Below are 17848 nucleotides of genomic sequence, written 5' to 3' on the forward strand. Positions count from 1 at the left end.
CCCAGTGTGAGCGACACAGAAGATGGGTGATTTCTGCATTTCCAGCTGAGGTACCAGGTTCATCTCACTGGGGCTTGTTGGACAGTGGGTGCAGCCCACAGAGCGTGAGCCAAAGCAGGGCAGGGCATCATCTCACCTGGGAAGTGCAAGGGGTCAGGAGGAAGTACAACAGGTCAGGGAATTCCCTTTCCTAGCCAAGGGAAGCTTTGACAGATGGTACCTGGAAAATCGGGACACTCCCACCCTAATACTGTGCTTTTCCAATGGTCTTAGCAAAGGGCACACCAGGAGATTATATCCCATGCCTGGCTTGGAGGGTCCCACGCCCATGGAGCCTCACTCACTGCTAGAACAGCAGTCTGAGATTGAATTGCAAGGCAGCAGCGAGGCTGGGGGAGGGGCGTCTGTCATTGCTGAGGCTCGACTAGATAAACAAAGCAGCTGGGAAGCTCAAACTGGGTGGAGCCCACTGCAGCTCAAGGAGGACTGCCTGCTTCTGTAGACTCCACCTCTGGGGGCAGGGCATAGCTGAACAAAAGGCAGCAGAAACTTCTACAGACTTCAATGTCCCTGTCTGACAGCTTTGAAGAGAGTAGTAGTCCTCCCAGCATGGAGTTTGAGATCTGAGAATGGACAGACTGCCTCCTCAAGTGGGTCCCTGAGCCCCGAGTAGCCTAACTAGGAGGCACCTCCCAGAAGGGGCTGACGGACACCTCATACGACCGGGTGCCCCTCTGAGACGAAGCTTCCAGAGGAAGGATCAGGCAGCAACATTTGCCATTCTGCAATATTTGCTGTTCTGCTGGTGATACCCAGGTGGACGGGGTCTGTAGTGGACCTCCAGCAAACTCCAACAGACCTGCAGCTGAGGGTCCTGACTGTTAAAAGGAAAACTAACAAACAGAAAGGACATCCACACCAAAACCCCATCTGTATGTCACCATCATCAAAGACCAAAGGTAGATAAAACCACAAAGATGGGGAGAAACCAGAGCAGAAAAGCTGAAAATTCTAAAAATCAGAGCACCTCTTCTCTTCCAAAGGAACATAGCTCCTCACCAGCAACAGAACAAAGCTGGATGGAGAATGACTTTGACGAGTTGAGAGAAGAAGGCTTCAGATGATCAGTAATAACAAACTTCTCCGAGCTAAAGGAGGATGTTCGAACCCATCACAAAGAAGCTAAAAAACTTGAAAAAAGATTAGATGAATGGCTAACTAGAATAGATAGCATAGAGAAGACCTTAAATGATCTGATGGAGCTGAAAACCATGGCATGAGAACTACATGACGAATGCACAAGCTTCAGTAGCTGATTCGATCAAGTGGAAGAAAGGGTATCAGAGATTAAACTCCAGACTTTCATGGGATGTGGGGAATGCACCGTAGAGACATTCATATTAATATCAAAGGATAATACAGCATCTAAGCTAGTGTTACACTCGTCCTGATGTTGTCTGGTGGAGGCTGCAAACTCCCCCAGAAGCCTTGCACTTAGCCTGAAACCACATCCAAGATGGTGCAACAATGGCAGTGCAACAGTATCAGAGGGAAGGGTATCAAAAAATACCTCCCAGGTTGTATGTGGTATAAAGGAAATTCAGATTTTCAAAATATTCCCACCCAAGGGGAAAGGCTGATGCAAAAAAAAAGAGGCATGGAACATAATATAGATACTTCTGAGGGCCAGGACATTAAGGCAGAAGCAAGAATGGAGTTCACTAGTAGCAGATGCCATCACAGGCCCAAAGACCAGGTAGGAACAAGTACCTCAGTAATGATGTGGAAGAGGCTAATGCCCAAGACAAGTGGAATGATATCTGTCCCCCTAAAGTAATTTAGAGGACCACCAAGGGACACTGGTAAACATACCTAAAGCTTCCCTCTCTAGCCAGCTGGAGGTCTTACCTGTTCCAGCATACCTGGCAGCCATATGCAGGAGCAAAAGGGGTTGAGCAAGAACTGTGAAAGGTTGAAGATTTGTCCAAATAAGACCGTTTAAAAACAAAAGAGCCTCTTTTTAACTAGAAGAGAATAAATTGTATTTAACTGGCCAATTTAAATATGACACATGTACACCCACACATTGAACCCAGCTAAAGGGGCTCCAGAACAATGAGAGTAGCAATAGAAAATGAAGAAGCTCTGTATTCTTTGTACATTTCAGAAATGACACTTTAAATGATCAACACTTTTACATCTTTTTTTTTCAACTTGGAACCATATTTTACATATAATGTGTTCCCTTAAGATTATGTGAAAAATATCTTTTCTAATAACATTCTTCCAAAGTATGTTTTTCATGACCAATATAATTTCATAGAATGAGCATAATTTACTTCGTCAACTTTTTATAATTGGATATTTAAGCTGTGTCCAGCTTTTACTGTTATGATTAACGATACAAAGACTATTTTTGTTGAATCTCTACTTCTTTATAGTACACTTTTCATTGTGGAATTTCTGAATTGAGACAACACACAGTTTGAAGCGTTTAATATATATTATCAAGTTATCCTCTAGATAAAGTTCAAACTCGTTAGAAAAATAAACCCATTATGATCTGGTTAGTGTTTCTCTGTACAGCTTAAATACTCTCTATCCTCCATCTGCCTGAAATCATATACTTTATCTAGACACTACATTGTACTACCTTTAGAACCTTGCACTTGGTCTCTCCTCTTTGTGAAACATTTTCCCGTGTTATTTCAACTTCCCTTTGGCCCAGATGAACTCTCCTCTTTAAGTATTAGCTTAAGTTTTGACCCCTCCTCACCCTTCCCAACCCCTGTTTGCACCTCACACACAACTATGTTGAGTCCTGTCCATGAGATAATTTGATATCCTTAGTAAATTAATAAAACTTTCCAACTGAATAAATAGTCTTATTCTTACAGTTGTAACATATCAATAAAAATGAAATTAGGTGAGCAGCTACTAATGCCAGGTTCTGTATTATTCACTAAGATACAAGCATAAAAAGATATAGTTCAGTGAATACAAATGTCGTTGTATTTATTCAGCCTCATAAGGGGTCACATAAATACCAATTATAACAGAATATCATTTTTCTCCTACAAATGTTACCAATTTTTTTAGTCAATGATATCTTGTGATGATGAAAATTTGAAAAAAATAGACACCTTGATATCTAACTTGACGGGAATCCAAATTGTTATATCTTTACAGAAAGTAAGCATAAAATACCTACTAAGTAATTTTAGCATATATATTGAACCAATAAATTCACTTAAATATACAAAAGTGTTTATGCAAGATTATTTAAATTTTACTGTATTTACAAATAGTAAGACCAAAAGAATATGAAAATGTTAACAACAGTGAGATTGGAATGGAAGGATTTTTTTTAATTTGAGCATTTTTATATGTTCTAAGTTTCCTATAATAAACATCTACAGATTTTATAATCAGGACAAAAGTCTTTGTAAGAACCATACCTTGATTTCTCCCACTGGAGTTATAGGAGTAAGATGGCCATTTAGGAGGCCCTGATGCTTGTCCTCCCCCAATAAAAACAATGAATAAAAACTACATGCTGACAAGAATAGCCACGGGAGAACTCCAGAATATAATAAAGAAGCTGCAGGAATCCTGTGGTGCACAGAGGTTGAAAGTGGCTACATGAAAAAGCATAGAAAGCAGTATGCCTTGTTACTGCATTCCTCTGTCAGTCATGGCTTGGTGTCAAGAGGGATCCCCTTGGCCTCACTCCCTACCCCACATTGTGGGAAAAGAGAGCAGTAAGACCACAACAGCCCTCATTGCCACCATTGACACCCTGTGTCTTTCAACACCAAGGTCCCCCACAGCCTTCATCAACACTGGACCCAGTTTGACAGAGTCCACGTTACTGCACTTCCCCAACCAAGGAGCAGCTGTAGCACCTCCCCCACTGGAAGAGCCACCACAGCCCACCACCCCAAAGGAGCCACCATTGCATCCCCACTACAAAGGAAGCTACTGTTTACCCTCACCAGAGGGGAAGCACTGCTGCACCTCCTTCCCTGCCAAAGCTGCTGTTGCTGCTCCCCACCCCATCTGGGGCCAAAGCCCACTCCTAAGCCCCATCCTGAGGACTAGAGCCACCACTGCTGTGCCCTACCCAACCCCCTTCTCCTCAGAGTTCCTACAGATTCCCACAACTGCACACAGGACCTAGACCTCAGATCCAGGGTCACTCAGATCATCTGCACCTTGAACACTGGTGTCACCACTGTAGTAAGTACATTTCAACTTCTGCCCCAAATGCCACATTTATTCAACATACCCCCAAGCCCCAGACCCCATTTGGTGTGCTCCCACGAACACTTGGTGTGTTCTTGTACCTTGGACAACACATCCACCACTATGTCAAATGTGTCTGTGCCCCAAACCTAACCTAGATGCTGCCACCAGTGCATGTGATCACATGTGCTAGACCACGTACCATGAGTGATCCCTTCAGCCATAATTATTCCCTGAAGAAATAAATGAGAATAGGTGGATATCAACAGACTTCATCACCAATGACTCCAATAGCCCATTGCCAATGTAGACACCTGCAGCCTTAGCTGCAGAGGACTCCTACAGTCTTTGCCAACACTAACCTCAGCTGATGAAATTCCATGGAGACTTCAGTACTGTGCCTTCTCCAAGACCAGAACAACCATTGCATCCTCCCCTGCAGGGCCAGAACCACCACAATCCACCTAGCCAGTGTCCTCACACCCACACATAGCTGAAGGTCTTTTCCCAGTCTATAAAGTGTGGATGAGGTGACTGCTCCTTCAAATGTACAGACATCAATTCAAGGCCACAAGAAACGAACAAAAAAAAATTCAAAATGTGGTGCCACAAAAACAAACACAATAATTTTCCAGTAACTGATTCCAACAAACATGTGAAAACTTAACAACACACCCTTAAACAACCATTGGGCCAAAGCAAAAATGAAAAGGGATTTTAAAAAGGATCTTGAGACAAATGAAAATGAAAACACAACAAACCAAAACCTATAGGATGTAGTAAAAGCAGCAATAAGAGAGAAGTTTATAGCAATAGATGCCTACATTAATAAAGAGGAAAGATCCCTAATAAACATCTAATTTTACGCAACAAGGAACTAGAAAAAGAAAATATTAAGCCCAAAGTTACCAGAAGGAAGGAAATAATGAAGATTGGAGAAAAAAATAAATGCAGAACAAATATAAAAAATAATAAAACTACAAGTTTTTTTAAAAGATTACTAAAATCTACAAATCCTAAGAAAAAAAGAACACGCAAATAAAATCAGAAATAAAAGAAGAGACAATACAATGGAAGCCTCAGAAATAAAACAGATTATAAGAGAGTATTAGGAACAATTATATGCCAACAAACTGGGTAATCTGGAAGAATAAATTCCCGGAATCATACAAGCTATCAAACCTGAATCAGGAAGAAATAGCCTGAATATAAATTAGGAGACTGACTCAGTAATCAAAAACCTTCCAACAAAGCCCAGGACCTGATGGCTTCATATGTCAATTCTATCAAACACTTGAAGAAGAATTAATACCAATCCTTGTTAAATTTTCAAAAAATAAAAAAAAGTAAACTCTTCCAAATTCATTTAATAAGGTCAGCTTCATCCTGATACCAAAACCAAGAAAAGATACTACAGGAAAAAAAAAACAAAAAACAAAACAAAACTACAGGCCAATTTTTCTAGCAAACCAAATTCAACAACACATTGGAAGGATCATACACCATGACCAAGTGAGACTTAACAAAGGGATACCAGAATGGTTCAATATATGCAAACGAATCAACATAATACAATATATTAACAAAATGAGAGAAAAACAACACACGATCATCTCGATAGAGGCAAAAAAAAAAATTTTTTTGAAAAAGTTCAACATCCATTCATTCTTAAAACTCTCAACAAAATAGCTACAGATGAATCTTACCTAAACACAATAAAGGCCACATAGGAAACGCCCAAAGTAAATATCATAATCAATGGAGGGAAACTAAAGCTTTCCCTCTAAGATCTAGTACAAGCCAAGGATATCCACTCTTGCCACTTCTTTACAACCTAGAACTGAAAACTGAAAATCTTATCCATGGCAATTAGGCAAGGAAAAGAAATAAAAAGGCATCCAAATTGGAAAAGAAGTAAAATTGTCTATTTGCAAATGACATAATTATACACATAGAAAATCTCAAAGGCTCAACAAAAAGCAAAAAGAAAAACTATTAGAAATAATAAATGAATTCAGTAAAGCTGCAAGGTAAAATATCAACATGCAAACATCAATTGCATTTGTATTCACAACAATGAACCATCTGAAAAGGAAATTTAAAAATAATCCATTAACAATAACAGCCAAAAGTATAAACTACTTAGGAATAAATTTAATCAAAGAGGTGAAAGACATGTACACTAAAAACTATAAAACGTTTACGAAAGTAATTAAGAAAGACACAGATAGATGGGAAAATATCTTGTGTTCATGGATTAGAGTAATTAATGTCTGTAAATGTTCATAATACCCAAAGCAATTCACATTATTGCAATCCTTATCAAAGTCCTAATGGCATTCTTTATAGAAATAGAAAAAAAAATCCAAAATTCATATGGAACCACAAAATACCCCAAATAGGCAAAGCAATCTTGAGCAACAGGAACAAAGCAGCAGGCATCACACTTCCTAATTTCAAATTATTTTACAAAGTTACAGTATGGTACCTGCATAAAAACAGACATATAGACCAATGGAACAGAGCAGAAAGCCAAAAAATAAGTCCTCACATCTACAATCAACTGATCTTTGGCAAGAGTGCTATGAACACAAACTGAGGAAAGGACAGTCTCTTCAATAAGTGATGCTGAGAAAACTAGATATTCACATACAGAAGAATGAAATTAGACCCTTATCTCACACCTACACAAAAATCAACTCAAAATGGATTGAAGACTTCAATGTAAGACCTGGAACTGTAAAACTGCTAGAAGGATAAGGGGTTAATATCCAATATATATATAACGAACTCACACAACTCAATAATGAAAAACATCCTGTTTCAATCCTGTTTCAAAAATGAGCAAAGGATCTAAATAGACATTTCTCAAAAGAAAACATACAAATGGCAAACAAGTTTATGAAAAGGTGCTCAACATAGGGGGTGGAGCCAAGATGGACAAATAGGAACAGCTCCGGTATACAGCTCCCAGCATGAGCAACACAGAAGACGGGAGATTTCTGCATTTCCATCTGAGGTACCGGGTTCATCTTACTAGGGAGTGCCAAACAGTGGGTGCAGGACAGTTCGTGCAGCGCACCATGCACGAGCCAAAGGAGGGAGGGTCCTACTCCCACGGAGTCTCACTGATTTCTAGCACAGCAGTCTGAGATCAAACTGCAAGGCGGCAGCGAGGCTAGGGGAGGGGCACCCGCCATTGCCCAGGCTTGCTTAGGTAAACAAAGCAGCCAGGAAGCTCGAACTGGGTGGAGCCCACCACAGCTCAAGGAGGCCTGCCTGCCTCTGTAGGCTCCACCTCTGGGGGCAGGGCACAGACAAACAAAAAGTCAGCAGGAACCTCTGCAGACTTAAATGTCCCTGTCTGACAGCTTTGAAGAGAGTAGTGGTTCTCCCAGCACTCAGCTGGAGATCTGAGAACGGGCAGACTGCCTCCTAAAGTGGGTCCCTGACCCCCGAGCAGCCTAACTGGGAGGCACCCCCCAGTAGGGACAAACTGACATCTCACTCGGCCGGGTACTCCTCTGAGACAAAACTTCCAGAGGAACTATCAGACAGCTGAATTTGTGGTCTCACGAAAATCCACTGTTCTGCAGCCACCGCTGCTGGCACCCAGGCAAACAGGGTCTGGAGTGGACCTCTAGCAAACTCCAACAGACCTGCAGCTGAGGGTCCTGTCTGGTAGAAGGAAAACTAACAAACAGAAAGGACACCCACACCAAAAACCCATCTGTACATCACCATCATCAATGACCAAAAGTAGAAAAAACTACAAAGATGGGGAGAAAACAGAGCAGAAAAACTGGAAACTCTAAAAAGCAGAGCGCCTCTCCTCCTCCAAAGGAACACAGTTCCTCACCAGCAACGGAACAAAGCTGGATGGAGAATGACTTTGATGAGTTGAGAGAAGAAGTCTTCAGACAATCAAACTACTCCGAGCCACAGGAGGAAATTGAAACCAATGGCAAAGAAGTTAAAAACTTTGAAAAAAAAATTAGACAAACGTATAACTAAAATAACCAATGCAGAGAAGTGCTTGAAGGAGCTGATGGAGCTAAAAGCCAAGTTTCGAGAATTACGTGAAGAATGCAGAAGCCTCAGTAGTTGTTGCAGTCAACTGGAAGAAAGGGTATCAGTGATGGAAGATGAAATGAATGAAATGAAGCAAGAAGGGAAGTTTAGAGAAAAAAGAATAAAAAGAAATGAACAAAGCCTCCAAGAAATTTGGGACTATGTGAAAAGACCAAACCTACGTCTGATTGGTGTACCTGAAAGGGACGGGGAGAATGGAACCAAGTTGGAAAACACTCTGCAAGATATTATCCAGGAGAACTTCCCCAATCTAGAAAGGCAGGCCAACATTCAGATTCAGGAAATACAGAGAATGCCACAAAGATACTCCTCGAGAAGAGCAACTCCAAGACACATAATTGTCAGATTCGCCAAAGTTGAAATGAAGGAAAAAATGTTAAGGGCAGCCAGAGAGAAAGGTCGGGTTACCCACAAAGGGAAGCCCATCAGAGTGGGGGCTGATATTCAACATTCTTAAAGAAAAGAATTTTCGACCCAGAATTTCATATCCAGCCAAACTGAGCTTCATAAGTGAAGGAGAAATAAAATACTTTACAGACAAGCAAATGCTGAGAGATTTTGTCACCACCAGGCCTGCCCTAAAAGAGTTCCTGAAGGAAGCACTAAACATGGAAAAGAACAACCAGTACCAGCCACTGCAAAAACATGCCAAATTGTAAAGACTGTCTAGGCTAGGAAGAAACTGCATCAACTAACGAGCAAAATAACCAGCTAACATCATAATGACAGGATCAAATTCACATATAACACTATAACTTTAAATGTAAATGGGCTAAAGGCTCCAATTAAAAGACACAAACAGGCAAATTGGATAAGGAGTCAAGACCCATCAGTGTGCTGTATTCAGGAGACCCATCTCACGTGCAGAGACACACATAGGCTCAAAATAAAGGGATGGAGGAAGATCTATCAAGCAAATGGAAAACAAAAAAAGGCAGGGGTTGCAATCCTAGTCTCTGATAAAATAGACTTTAAACCAACAAAGATCAAAAGAGACAAAGAAGGCCATTACATAATGGTAAAGGGATCAATTCAACAAGAAGAGCTAACTATCCTAAATATATATGCACCCAATACAAGAGAGGCCAGATTCATAAAGCAAGTCCTCAGTGACCTACAAAGAGACTTAGACTCCCACACAGTAATAATGGGAGATTTTAACACCCCACTGTCAACATTAGACAGATCAACAAGACAGAAAGTTAACAAGGATACCAGGAATTGAACTCAGCTCTGCACCAAGCAGACCTAATACACATTTACAGAACTCTCCACCCCAAATCAACATAATATACATTTTTTTCAGCACCACACCACACCTATTCCAAAATTGAACACATAGTTGGAAGTAAAGCTCTCCTCAGCAAATGTAAAAGAACAGAAATCATAACAAACTGTCTCTCAGACCACAGTGCAATCAAACTAGAACTCAGGATTAAGAAACTCACTCAAAACCGCTCAACTACATGGAAACTGAACAACCTGCTCCTGAATGACTACTGGGTATGTAACGAAATGAAGGCAGAAATAAAGATGTTCTTTGAAACCAACAAGAACAAAGACACAACATACCAGAATCTCTGGGACACATTCAAAGCAGTGTGTAGGGGGAAATTTATAGCACTAAATGCCCACAAGAGAAAGCAGGAAAGATCCAAAATTGACACCCTAACATCACAATTAAAAGAACTAGAGAAGCAAGAGCAAACACATTCAAAAGCTAGCAGAAGGCTAGAAATAACTAAAATCAGAGCAGAACTGAAGGAAATAGAGACACAAAAAACCCTTCAAAAAATTAGTGAATCCAGGAGCTGGTTTTTTGAAAAGATCAACAAAATTGATAGACCGCTAGCAAGACTAATAAAGAAGAAAAGAGAGAAGAATCAAATAGATGCAATAAAAAATGATAAAGGGGATATCACCACCAATCCCACAGAAATACAATCTACCATCAAAGAATACTACAAACACCTCCATGCAAATAAACTAGAAAATCTAGAAGAAATGGATAAATTCCTGGACACATACACCCTCCCAAGACTAAACCAGGAAGAAGTTGAATCTCTGAATAGAACAATAACAGGCTCTGAAATTGTGGCAATAATCAATAGCTTACCAACCAAAAAGAGTCCAGGATCTGATGGATTCACAGCCGAATTCTACCAGAGGTACAAGGAGGAACTGGTACCATTCCTTCTGAAACTATTCCAATCAATAGAAAAAGAGGGAATCCTCCCTAACACATTTTATGAGGCCAGCATCATCCTGATACCAAAGCCTGGCAGAGACACAACCAAAAAAGAGAATTTCAGACCAATATCCTTGATGAACATTGATGCAAAATCCTCAATAAAATACTGGCAAACCAAATCCAGCAGCACATCAAAAAGCTTATCCATCATGATCAAGTGGGCTTCATCCCTGGGATGCAAGGCTGGTTCAACATATGCAAATCAATAAATGTAATCCAGCATATAAACAGAACCAAAGACAAAAACCACATGATTATCTCAATAGATGCAGAAAAGGCCTTTGACAAAATTCAACCATCCTTCATGCTAAAAACTCTCAATAATTTAGGTATTGATGGGACGTATCTCAAAATAATAAGAGCTATCTATGACAAACCCACAGCCAATATCATACTGAATGGGCAAAAACTGGAAGCATTCCCTTTGAAAACTGGCACAAGACAGGGATGCCCTCTCTCACCACTCCTATTCAACATAATGTTGGAAGTTCTGGCCAGGGCAATCAGGCAGGAGAAGGAAATAAAGGGTATTCAGTTAGGAAAAGAGGAAGTCAAATTGTCCCTGTTTGCAGATGACATGATTGTATATCTAGAAAACCCCATTGTCTCAGCCCAAAATCTCCTTAAGCTGATAAGCAACTTCAGCAAAGTCTCAGGATACAAAATCAATGTACAAAAATCACAAGCATTCTTGTACACCAATAACAGACAGAGAGCCAAATCATGAGTGAACTCTCATTCACAATTGCTTCAAAGAGAATAAAATGCCTTGGAATCCAACTTACAAGGGACGTGAAGGACCTCTTCAAGGAGAACTACAAACCACTGCTCAATGAAATAAAAGAGGATACAAACAAATGGAAGAACATTCCATGCTCATGGGTTGGAAGAATCAATATCATGAAAATGGCCATACTGCCCAAGGTAATTTATAGATTCAATGCCATCCCCATCAAGCTACCAATGACTTTCTTCACAGAATTGGAAAAAACTACTTTAAAGTTCATATGGAACCAAAAAAGAGCCAGCATCGCCAAGTCAATCCTAAGCCAAAAGAACAAAGCTGGAGGCATCATGCTACCTGACTTCAAACTATACTACAAGGCTACAGTAATCAAAACAGCATGGTACTGGTACCAAAACAGAGACATAGATCAATGGAACAGAACAGAGCCCTCAGAAATAATGCCGCATATCTACAACTATCTGATCTTTGACAAACCTGACAAAAACAAGCAATGGGGAAAGGATTCCCTATTTAATAAATGGTGCTGGGAAAACTGGCTAGCCATATGTAGAAAGCTGAAACTAGATCCCTTCCTCACACCTTATACAAAAATTAATTCAAGATGGATTAAAGACTTACATGTTAGACCTAAAACCATAAAAATCCTACAAGAAAACCTAGGCAATACCATTCAGGACATAGGCATGGGCAAGGACTTCATGTCTAAAACACCAAAAGCAATGGCAACAAAAGCCAAAATTGACAAATGGGATCTAATTAAACTAAAGAGCTTCTGCACAGCAAAAGAAACTACCATCAGAGTGAACAGGCAACCTACAAAATGGGAGAAAATTTTCACAACCTACTCATCTGACAAAGGGCTAATATCCAGCATCTACAATGAACTCAAACAAATTTACAAGAAAAAAACAAACAACCCCATCAAAAAGTGGGCAAAGGACATGAACAGACACTTCTCAAAAGAAGACATTTATGCAGCCAACAGGCACATGAAAAAATGCTCATCATCACTGACCATCAGAGACACGCAAATCAAAACCACAATGAGATACCATCTCACACCAGTTAGAATGGCCATCATTAAAAAGTCAGGAAACAACAGGTGCTGGAGAGGATGTGGAGAAATAGGAACACTTTTACACTGTTGGTGGGACTGTAAACTAGTTCAACCATTGTGGAAGTCAGTGTGGCGATTCCTCAGGGATCTAGAACTAGAAATACCATTTGACCCAGCCATCCCATTACTGGGTATATACCCAAAGGACTATAAACCATGCTGCTATAAAGACACATGCACACGTATGTTTATTGCAGCACTATTTACAATAGCAAAGACTTGGAACCAACCCAAATGCCCAACAACGATAGACTGGATTAAGAAAATGTGGCATATATACACCATGGAATACTATGCAGCCATAAAAAATGATGAGTTCATGTCCTTTGTAGGGACATGGATGAAACTGGAAACCATCATTCTCAGTATACTATCACAAGGACAAAAAACCAAACACCGCATGTTCTCACTCATAGGTGGGAATTGAACAATGAGAACACATGGACACAGGAAGGGGAACATCACACTCCGGGGACTGTTGTGGGGTGGGGGGGGGGGGGGGGAGGGACAGCATTAGGAGATATACCTAATGCTACAAGATGAGTTAATGGGTGAAGCACACCAACATGGCGCACGGATACATACGTAACAAACCTGCACATTGTGCACATGTACCCTAAAACCTAAGGTATAATCATAATTAAAAAAAAAGAAAAGGTGCTCAACATGGCTATTCATCAAGGAAATTCAAATTAAAACTATGAATTATCACCTCACATCTGTTAGAATGGCTATTATCAGAAAGACCAAAGATAACAAGTGTTGGAGAGGCTGTGGAAAAAAAGGAAACTCTTATATACTGTTCCTTGGAATGTATATTGGTACAACCATTATGGAAAACAGTAGGAGGTTCCTTAAAAAATAAAAAGATCCAGTAATCTGACTACTGCATATACATCCAAAGGAAATGAAATCAGGCTTTCCAAGAGATACCTGCATTCCCATGTTAATTTCCACATTATTTACAATAGTCAAAGTATGGAAATGATTAATGAATAAAGGAAAATGTGGGGGCTATACATACACACACATACAAACACCACACACAATGGAATATTATTCAGCCTTAAAAAGAGGGAATCTAAAATAGCTGAAGTCATAGAAACAGAGAATAGAATAGCGTTTGCCAGGGGTGAGGGAAGAGAAGAATGGGGAGATGTTGGTTAGGGGGTACGAAGTTTCAATTATGCTAGACGAATACGTTCTGGAGATCGAATGTACAATAATATGAGTATAATTAACGATAGTTTATTGCATATTTGAAATTTGCTAAGTGGGGAGATAGTATTTTTGTCACACACACACATACAAATGTTTAAGTGGTAACTATCTAAAGTGATCACTATGTTAACTAGTGTGTGCTGATTATTTTACAACGTATGTGTATATTAAATCGTCAAACTGTATACCTTAAATCTTTGTGTCAAATATACATCAATAAAAAAAATTTTAAGTATACTCATTCTCTTACCTTCAGTGAGCTTTTTTCAAGTTAAGGAAGCCATTTTCCTAGAAATTTTCTCTTAATAAAAAGGCAACCAAGACTTCCAACCTGGAAGCTGAGAGATCAGACACTGATATTCAGAACTCAACCAAGATGCAATTACACCTTAAGCTCAAGTTTGAAACAGCCATTAGTTTCTCTCATATTATTATCCTAATCATTATCTGCCATTTAACTATCTATAATTATCCATTCAGATTATTTATAAAAATGTTAACTTAGACACCTATCAGAAATAAATCTTTGGATGTCACAATATCAGTGTTTCTTTCTCCAGAAAAATGCCTACATATCTCTGCTCTTCATTTCTTGATTGCAAACAAGGACTTTATGGAAAGGGGGAACTCCTCAATTACTAATGATTTAATTCTCTTTCTTACTAAGCTTTATGAGAATTTTTGAAAGACTAAATAAATTATGTTCCCTTGTGTGTCTTTATTCTCAGGCTTATTTGGCCTCTTTGAGGAATACAATAGAAATTACTCTGTCAGTAAGTCTTAGTTCTTGTTTTAATTTTAGTTATGATGAGAGATCTTTTTATGTACATTAATGTTGACCTAATGGGAGATTTTTGTGTGGAGGAGGTCCTCTCAAATTTTTTTAATGCATTAGGTGAAATGAAAGCATCTATAATCTTCAAAAGCAAAAACTCAAAGAAACACAGTCATCTGATAATAAAAGCAATGAAATTGAAAGGAAAATATTGGCAAACATAATGTAAGAGACCCCTAGCTAGCAAGGTTCATAAACCCGGTTAGATAATCTTTCCCTACTCCCATTAAGTCATTGCCAAACCACTGCAATCAGATTTGAGTATCACTAATAGCAAATTGCTGGAAATTGAACCAGATGCTCAAAAGCTTTCACGATTATTCACCAAATAGCCAGAGACTAAAAACACTAGATAAGATCAATCTGGGCCAGGAAAGACCCAACAAGTTGTAATCAGTAACTTGAGCCATCTGGCCAGGCTCTGCCTTCTTTTAGGTCATAGCTTGGCAACTTCATTAGCATTATGCTTTGAGTTATAATTTTTAAATAATGTGGAACGTTATTTCTGTCATGAACAAGACAAGTGATAGCTGGAGATATAAATACTGCTCTTGCTACATGCTATTATATGTTGAGATTAAGACACATGGGGCATTTATATACTTGACTTAAAGGTGATTTGCTACATAAACTTTATAACCAATCCTGTCTTCAGACCTGCCAGTTGAAGATGAGTCCCCTCTACCCCCAAAATACACAATGTTCTGAAGATTTATGAAAACTAGTATCATCCAATAGCAATAATAATTTATTCATACAGGGCTTTATGGTTTTCATTGCTCTTTTGTCTACAGAATTTCAACAGTTTGAAATAGTGATATAAGTTTTCTCCTTCAATATCTTTATTTTTGCTACTCAACGTCTGTCCCTGCATCAGCACCAATGGCATAACCTGGAAATTTGTTAGAAATGCAGAGTATCAGCCTTACTCTAGACCTACTAAAAAAGAATATGTACTGTAACAACACCCCTAGGTGATTAACACGCGTTAAATTTTGGCATGTATCAGAATCATCTAGAGTATTTGTTAAAACATGCTTTTTGTGTCTCACCAGGAATTCACTAGATCTGGAGTGGGAAAATCAATTTGTATTTCCAACAAGTTCTCCATCATGTCCATGCTGATGGTCTAGAGATCACAGTTTAAGAACTACCATTCTTGCCTAGAGCATGTTATGTTTTTTCCCTAGTTTGGTAACAGATTATTCATGTTTCAAGCAAGATAATGCAGGGCATTAAGTTTAGGCACATTCCATTGAATAGCTGCTAACTTGATTAAAATTATGACTGACCGGAGATCGAGACCACGGTGAAACCCCGTCTCTACTAAAAATACAAAAAATTAGCCGGGCATGGTGGCGGGCGCCTGTAGTCCCAGCTACTTGGGAGGCTGAGGCAGGAGAATGGTGTGAACCCGGGAGGCGGAGCTTGCAGTGAGCCGAGATTGCGCCACTGCACTCCAGCCTGGGTGACACAGCGAGACTCCGTCTCAAAAAAAAAAAAAAAAAAAAAAAAATTATGACTGACCAATGCAGAACATACACATTGCAAGAGGCTGCCCAACTCACCAGGATTCTCCCAATCACAGCAGCTATGCTCCCTGTCCAATCTCCTGACAATATGGATGGTTAGAACCAAAGTAGGTACAACACACCCTGTCTGGTCCAATCAAATTCTCTCATCTGGAATTTGAAATCCTGAATAAAGACAAGGCCTCTATTTTCTGATTTCCCCAGGCTCAGTGGTTCGGTTCTTCCACCAATACTGTACGTTACCAATATTCTTCCAATAATTTATTATTTTAGCAAGTTTACAGAATTAATAGAAATGCTTTTCATCATTTTTTAAATAATTATTTCTTCCAAGAATCCTTTTTTTGTTTCAGTCTACCAATGTTTGAATAAAAGAGCCATAGGGAATGCCAGAGAGTATAAATGATGAAAACAGGCACTTCTTTTGCAACTCCAGTGGTCATTATCCTTGTTCCCTATTGTTTATTGTCTGTTGAATCAAGACTGCATAACCTCTGGGAAGAACACAGATGGGGATTCTGTTGGTGTTGGTATGATGCCCAGCACTGACAGTAACTGTGGAGCCCAGTGCTCACATGTCTGCCCTTTTGTGGGTAGAGAAGTCATAACCATGCTGAAAATGTACTCTCGGCGAGTGGGGAGAAGCTGTATGAAAATCAGCAGGGAAGGGGAAGAGTGGGGCGTGCCAGGAGCAAGAAAAACAATGCCTTGCTCCAGCAGCTCTCATGAGGCACTGTCCATTTTCTAGAACATGCCAAGACTCCATTTCTGACATAAATTTTCAGTGCTTGGGAAAGACATTTTTACCTTGAGCAGGAACTGAGTATATGAAACTGCATCAGTAGTTGAACTTAGTCTCTGGGGAACCACCAGACTCTATGTAGGATTCTTGAAGGCAAGATTGGTCTGATTCACCAATCAGAACTACCACCATCACCAGCATCAAAGGTTTCCATGCTTAATCTCTCCAACTTTTCATAAGTTAATGTCCTCTTGGTGAACAAGATGTTAAGAAACAACAAGCTCCATGTCTCCAATTAGCACCACATTGAAGTATATCATTAGCTTTAAATTAAATCCTTTAACTGGTTGTTTCTTTTTCTAATGGTTAAAAACATTCTGAACCAGTCAAGGCTGGAAACGACAAACAAATTCATAGAGCAATGCTTCTGCATGGAGACCAAAGTGGCAACCAAGGAAGAAGGGACAGGAAACAGGCCTGTTGGCCTTAAATCCCAAGGTAGATGTTTCTTCCTCCCCGCCCCCGCCACAGGCTCACAGACTTTTATAGAGAAAGAGGATAACAAGATGAATTTTCAGCAGAGATGGTGACAGGATGTTACAGGCCTGATGCTCATGGGGCCCCACAACATCTCTCATTCTCCAGTCAGCCCAGAACTGTCAAAGCGCTGTCCTACTGGTCTTCCTCAAATATAGGGCAGCTGGGGCAGCCCCCACTTCCCAGAGTCTTAAGAATATCCAAGCTTCACCTGGGGGTCAGAATAAAAATGACCTGTAGCAAAGAACTGTTACCTCCATATAGTAACCAAATAATTCAGGAGGAGAAGACAGGAGCCTCTCAAGGTTGCGATTTGAAGAAGTGTGTTGCCATCTGCTTACCAGATGTAAAGACTTTAGAATAAACACAAAGTAGATGAGAACCATAAGAAAAAGTAACCCAGATGTTAGCTGAGGCCTCTCTGGCCCTCAGAGAACAAGGTATGATTGATTCAAACCTCTGTTTTCACGTCCTGTGCAGGCCCAAATCCTTCTCCAAAATAACTATAAATTCCACTGAAGGAAGGCA

This window comes from Hylobates moloch, unplaced genomic scaffold (genome assembly GCF_009828535.3).
Source record: "Hylobates moloch isolate HMO894 unplaced genomic scaffold, HMol_V3 SCAFFOLD_3, whole genome shotgun sequence".
Classification (NCBI taxonomy): Eukaryota; Metazoa; Chordata; class Mammalia; order Primates; family Hylobatidae; genus Hylobates; species Hylobates moloch.